Raw genomic sequence first — 7,212 nt, forward strand, 5'->3', positions numbered from 1 at the left:
TTCCGGGTCACGTGGCCAGCGTGACAAGCTGCATCTGGCGAGCCAGCGCAGCATACGGAACACCATTTACCTTCCCGCTGGTAAGCGGTCCCTATTTATCTACTTGCACCCGGGGGTGCTTTCGAATTGCTAGGTTGGCAGGCGCTGGGACCGAATGACGGGAGCGCACCCCGCCGCGGGGATTCGAACCACCGACCATGCGATCAGCAAGTCCTAGGCACTGAGGTTTTACCCACAGCGCCACCCGCGTCCCTTCTTCACGCTATACACATCTATTATAACTCCTCTTACTCATATATTCAGTAAACTAAAGAAACAACAAGAAGGCTGTAACCTTTCCTTATTTAGGAGCGATACTCCACCCCATTGATCATTTTAGTTGCCCTTTTCTAGCTTTTTGAAGTGAGATGACCAGAATTATAGTGTGTTCCAGAAATATTCACTGTGTACCACAAGCTCTTTGCTGGTCCCTGGTATGAGGTGGGAGCCTTGAACCCCTCAATCACATTTGTAAGGAAATTAATCACCAGCTCCCTGGCCAAGAAGGGCTTGGCCATGTCACTGATTCCCAAGACAAAATACATTCATGTTCTCCCATTACTAACATAAAAAGCCTCAGAACATATCTCTATATTAGAAAGAAGTATCTCATTACAGTTGTCCCATAAAGCGCTTTCAGAATAATTGGCACGCACAAAAGGCTGTATGTGTTAAAAGTGAACTTTAATAGAGTAAAAAAAGTCCATTATAGTATGTACATGAGTCCCTCTCGGGCTCCACATAAGCAGTGGCAATCCACAAACTTCGTGCTTTCCTTCTTGTGGGAAAATGAAGAAAGCCACAGGTACAATTGACACCGCTAAAGGAAGGTGCGTGGTCACAGCTTAGTGAGGAGAGGCTAGCTGCCGATCAAATCAGATTCACACTTCATCAGAGATATTAGAATTATCACAGCCTGTGCTGCCTTTATGGCCACATCAAATTGGTAGTTGTACACTAAACTCGGCTGCTGAGGGATACTGCTTTAAATCACAACACCCTACAGATTTCTTACCTAGGAAGAGAGGAGGGATGCCCTCTCACTGACACTACCAGGAGGGGTTTCAGTCAATCCACCCTTTTACCAGAAATACTTCCATTATCAAGTGGGGAAGTATCGCAAGCAGCTTTATGGCCAAACCACATGTGGGAGAATTGGGACTGGAACGCCTGCTGCGCTCAGGTGTTTGTTCTTAAACTTTCACAACTACTGATGAGCCAACATTGGATTCAGGCAACAGTTCTGGAGGAGAGGTTTATCCCCCCCCCCCTTACTCAAGATCTCTCCCTGAGCTATTAGTCCTTCTAGGGGGAAAGCCAGGTAACAACTCATACTTCGCTCTTCTTCCAGTGAGACCATTAGCAACCTTGCAGGTAGGGGTGATTTCAATCAGAGAACCATTTCTCTCTCCATGTGTAGTTTAACCCTCTCCCACAGGGCTCCTGCCGTGATCCTACTTGAAAGAAGCACACTTTTTTTAAAAGTATCAGGTGAACCAGTCACAGTTCTGTATATTGCTTGGTGGTCTTGCAGTGGTGGCCCACTGTGATGGCCGATTCCCAATTTCTCTTATGAAAACAGCTGGGTTGAGGATGTCATGTATTTACAGTATACCCCACAATAAGCTATTGCAGGAGTGGGGGATCCTTTGTCCCTCCAGATGGTGCTGAAATATAGACTCCTGTCATCCCTGGTGCTTGCTAGGGCTGGTGGGAGTTGTAGTTCAGTGACGTTTTACAGCTTTCCCTCATTTTTAGTCTGATCCTATTGGGACTCTCGTACACCACTGTGTTGGAATAAAGAAACGAACGCCTAGAGGGCCAAAAGCTCCGCACAACCTGCTCTACAACAAAGCAAGCGGCACTTTTTCGCAACAGCCATCACTTACAGAAGAAGTTTTGCCTTGGTTCATAGGTTCCCACTGACTTGCACACAGGAGCCATCACAGACCCAAGCTTTCATAGTGCTCAATGTCATGCCAGGCAATGTTCACAAATTCAGCTGCCACTACATTGTATGCCCTATGTGAACTGCCCAGTGAGATGGGCTGTGCTTGTTTCGAAGAGTGCACCGTAATCACCATGGAGTGTCGAGACTAAAGCTGGCTGGGACTTAAATATTTGTTCCGGAAAAGGAGGAGCAGAGTATAGTTCTGTGCCATGGTGATATTCCCCTCTAGGCACACAAGACACACAGGTTTAAAAATAGGTGCTGTGTTTTATAAACAAGTGGCTCACTGCCTGCTTACTGCTGGGAAAATGCCTAGAAAACAAGGAGCGATCTCATAGGTGAGGCAGTGTGCACTGTATGTCGTATGCATAAACAACAACTTGCCTCTCAATGGCATCTGGTATATAGCAAACTGCACTTTTCAGCCTGTACAGCAGAGGGAGCATCACTCATTTGCCAAACACCTACTAATGGGAAACTCATTTTTTTCTCTTCAGTGCCTAGCCTTAAATGGCACAACCACAAACGAAAGGCAGGTAACAGTAGGCTTTGGAGGGAACCCCAAGTATATACTGTGCAGAAGTGCACAGAAAATCTGTAGAGGAAAAAGCAATGATGGGGGAAACGGGAATCCCCAAACAGCCCAATGAGGACTGAGCATGCTCCGTGCACATTGAATGGTGGGTGGGGAAAGGGGGGTGGAGTACCCTGGAAAGGGCATGGCAGACTTGCTGGAACCCTGAACAGCACTTCGCGCTGCAATGTTTTGTTGCAGCTCCCACTTACATCTCCTATTTACAATGATCCACCACTGCAAAGTAGAACCAGTGGCTTCACCACTTTCCTGTGCCAGGCACTCAATTTTAAAACAACAAAAATACATATATATGCAAAAAAGACGATACTGATCTCGTATAGAGGAGTTTTCAAAGGGCGAAAGCAAGGCTCCTCATTGAGAAAAAGAATTTAAGCCAAGTTGGTGCTATGATCAGCTGATCAAGCACAAAGGCTAAAGCTGCTTCAGAAACCAGATTGGAAGAACGGTCACTGCCAGAGGGAGCTCTGCAGTTGGGTATGGAATACTACCATTGCAATCCCCATATGCTGCCTTGGGGTGTGTGAAGTTTATTGTATGGTGTCCCTCTATGCCAGGGAAGCAACTGGTTGTGGGCGTCAGGAGTAAGAGGAACTTCGATTGCTAAGATAAGCATATTGCAGGGCACCTACACTCTCTTTCAGGAGCAAAATCTTATTATGCATATGGGAGGAAAGAGAACTAGCCGGTTGCTGTTTTTCCTGCTTCTCCCACACCCAAGTGCAGAAAGGAGAAAGACAGATAAGAGTACGGGAGGACAGGTTTTTAAACATTTCTATAGCTCAGCATGTTTCCTCCTAAATAGCTAGTTGGCACAGTTTGTTTCTGATGTAAAAAGTCACATTGGCGCTCTTCTCTTGAAGCTTCTACAGCCGCCTCCTTATTTTATTATTATTATTATTATTATTATTATTATTATTATTATTACAAGAGGAAATCTGGCTGGATTACCCAGTTATGGCAGGGCAAATGGGCCTAAAAATCATGTTTTTAGGAAATCAGGAGTCATGTTTTATAAGGTTTTCTAGCCCTGAAAGTTACAAAGAAAGGAAGTGAGCACAGCTTGATGAAATTTCAGAAGTCAAGGTGGAAGGAAATAACATAGGCTGGCCAGCAGGCAGGGCAACTGTGCTGCACATGCCTCTTTGCCCCTGCCTAGCAAAAGCAAACTAAATTATGCAAAACAAGCCAAGAGGCCATTTTAACTGTGCAATTTACAGCAACCCTGGGCAGACTTCAGGTTTCCTGCAGCCCCTGAGGTGCACAAACCTGATCCAGATACAAAATAGGAGCTAGGGAAGTGGAATAACCAGCCTTGCATTTAAGCACTAGCCTGATAGCCATTACGTGACAAGGTGTGGCATGCAGCAAAGTGAGCAGGGTTGGTGGTGGAGGGATGCAGCGTTCTCTCTACGCCCAGCACAGAAAGAAGCAACAAAGATCTTTCCAAGCAAGGTCCTGGGTCAATATTCTGACCTTGTCTTGCATGTTTTTCCTCTGCATTTTCCTTTTAAGAATCCACTCTGTTCCTGCTTCAATGCGTTTCCTGCTGTGAACAATAATCTTAATTCTGTTGCCTGGGAAGAAAGTGGTAGAAGAATTAATTGCCTTCCTCCTGCCTAAGTGGGGGAGGCTGTGGTTTATTTATTTATTTTGCAAATTGGAAGCTGCAGAGAGTTTTGGATTTGAAAACCAGGGCAACAGATCTTTTAGAGAGAAAGCTATTTCCCTCTCCCACCCTAGCTGGCCCAAAGCAGCAGAGCTTGGGAACTGGTGATCTTTCCCCCCCACGAGGAATCCCCTCCCCCCCCAAAAAAATACCTTCCCCAGGATTGCTCAGTTAAGATAGGAAAGGTTCTCTTAAAACACCCACCATTTGACAGCAAAACAAATGAACAAGGGAAGGGGGTCCTCTAAGTGGTGTGTAGCACTTCATTAACAGTTCCTGCTCCTTCAAATTGCCAGGGTTTCTTTTATTTTCCTGGTCTTGTTCCTGTGTCTTTAGAAAGCAGCCTGCTGCCATGCACAAATTAAGCAGTGAGGGTTTTTCCTAGCATGGCTGTAAACAGGCATGAAAGGCTTTTTCTGCGTTTCAGACTAGGTGACCAAAAAGTTTAACTTGTGGTAGGTACGTTGTGTTCCAGAGGTACACAGCAAGTGAACAGATTTATGAACCCCATACACATATAAAATAGAATTTCTGGAGTGGACAGCTGAGCTCTGCTGCCTCTTCTCCTTTCCATGCACAAACTATTGACCCTGACTCTGGATCTACATACTTAGCTACAAACATAATGCTCTATCAGTCACTGTCCTGCTGCAGCTTAGCGGTTTGGGAAAAGAAGCAAAACTTAGGCAAAGACCCCAAATTCAAAGGCTTGGTTTGTGCACGAATCAAGACCACCACAAAGGATATCAAGGGGAGCAAACGGAGAAACTGGCGGCTTGGAGTCACATGCTGAGCAATTATTATCTTTCACTATGTAAAATAAGTTACTTAAGCTCCAACACAGGAAGTCTCCTACCTACAAAACAGCTAAATATGAGGTAGGAGGAAAGGGTTAAGACAGAGGCAGGGAATCTGCTGCCCTCCAAATATTATTGGGACTCCAACTCCCATCAGCGTCAGCCAAGGATGATGTAGTTCAACAACATCTGGAGGGCTACAGATTCTGCATACATGGGTTAAAACGTGGAAGGAATGTGTCTTCTCTACAGAAAAAGATGAGTGCCATCACTATTGCGGCCCACAAAAGGATTATTCCATTGCATCCACCCTAGTCATAATATATGGGGTGTGTTGTTGTTAATAAATAATAATAATAATAATAATAATAATAATAATAATAATAATAAACTCCATTAAGTATTCCACACAAAGAGTGCAGAACACTAAAAGTCCAAGAGAAGGTCTAAAAACCAAGGCAGCTCAGAGAATACTTGAAAGATAGTGGTTGACACAGTATAAGCTATGACTAGGCCAAAGAAATAGGAACCGGGGATGGCTCAAATGTACTGTATATTTCTTCCTCTAGTTAAATCTAGCTTTTTCTGCCGCCTGCGAATAGTGCCTCTCCGGGCAGAAGAGCTGAAATTATTCAGTGATAGCAATAGAGCTTGAGTTAAGTCTCAAGAGCCTGTGGAGGCAGCATGAAAACACTGGTTAACAACTAACTCTGGCTGCGTTTTCCATTTATAGCAAGGGCTTCGGGGATAGCAGCATTGTCTTGGCCTGTTCCACCCACTGCCCAACAAAGTGCTCTCCAAACCAGGAAGGGGGAACTCAGAGCTCTCCAGATGTTGCTAGGCTGCGACTCTCATGATCTTTGATCATTGGCCATGCTGGCTGGAGCCATTGGGAGTTGTAGTCCAAAAACAGCTGGAGGACTACAGCTTGTCCGCCCGTTTTAAATCTCCAATAGACGTGAGCAGCCAGTTTCAAAAGGGTGGTTCTTTTGTCATGTCCCTCAGCCATCCTGCTATCCTTATGTGCATGGTGGCTAAAAAGCTATGGCTGCGTCTCAAAAACTGGGTGCAGCACCCATGGTTGCCTATATCCCTACTATATGATCAGAGGCACTGGGTTCAAAGCAATGAGGTCAAACCAGCCGTCGGCTACCAGCTGAAAAAATGGGCTAAGCCAACATGGATGTAGCTCCGGGTGTTGTTGGAACTACAACTCTCATCATCCCTCGCCATGCTGGCTGAGTCTGCTGGGAGTTGTAGCTAAGCTCTCTGCAGTGTTTACATGCAGAGCTGTGGTTGCCCTTGATGGCAGGCAGAGAAAGTGAAGTACAAATATGCCACAAAGCAAAAGATCCTGAATCGGCGCAAGTGAGCCCTGGCACAAGTCAAACTAAATTCTAAGCCCAAAAGTCCGTGTTGAACAATGCAAACTTGCGGCTCTGAGAAGTTCCGCACTCACGTACTGCATTGGGAGTGAGGGCAGCCAACCAGCTGCCATACACAAGTCCAGTTCTCCCTGCAAGCGAAGCCCTGAGTCGGCGTGCAATGAGGTCACTATTATCTACTTCTCCTCAAAGATACGGACAAACCCCTCGCTGTAGCGCAGCAGAACTGCCAGGAGATATTTACTGCCAGCCCTCACTGCTTTCAACTACCTCTTCAATATAAAATCACACCACCAACGCTCCCATTAAGATTCATGGAGGGCCTTCACAATGGAGATGGGACTCAGGTATGGTTAATCCCTGCAAAAGAAAACAAATGGCTTCATGCAGGAGGGGCAACCTCCCAAGCTGTGGCACAAGGAGAATGTACATATATCAAGATAGACAGGAAATTAAATAATATTTTAAAAGTAAACGGGGAGCTAAATGAAGCAGACATAATCCAGACTAAGGCTGAGATGTGAACTGCTAAAGCTGCAGACTGTGCCGGCAGATTCTGCAAAGCACATCTGAGAGTAAGGGACAAGGTCGGTGTGGCGTTTGTCCGTTCCTTTGGAAATGTCTGTACAGGGGAGAGAGAAAGGGTTAATAGGCAGACCAATAGAAAAGCCAGAGGGGCGGAGCCTACCTGTTTTTAAAAGGCTTAGCCAGAGGTTTAGACAGTTGGGAAAAAGCAGTTGGGAAAGCAGTTGGAAGACAGATGGAAACATAGAGAC

Source organism: Podarcis muralis, chromosome 10 (assembly GCF_964188315.1).
Source record: "Podarcis muralis chromosome 10, rPodMur119.hap1.1, whole genome shotgun sequence".
Lineage (NCBI taxonomy): Eukaryota > Metazoa > Chordata > Lepidosauria > Squamata > Lacertidae > Podarcis > Podarcis muralis.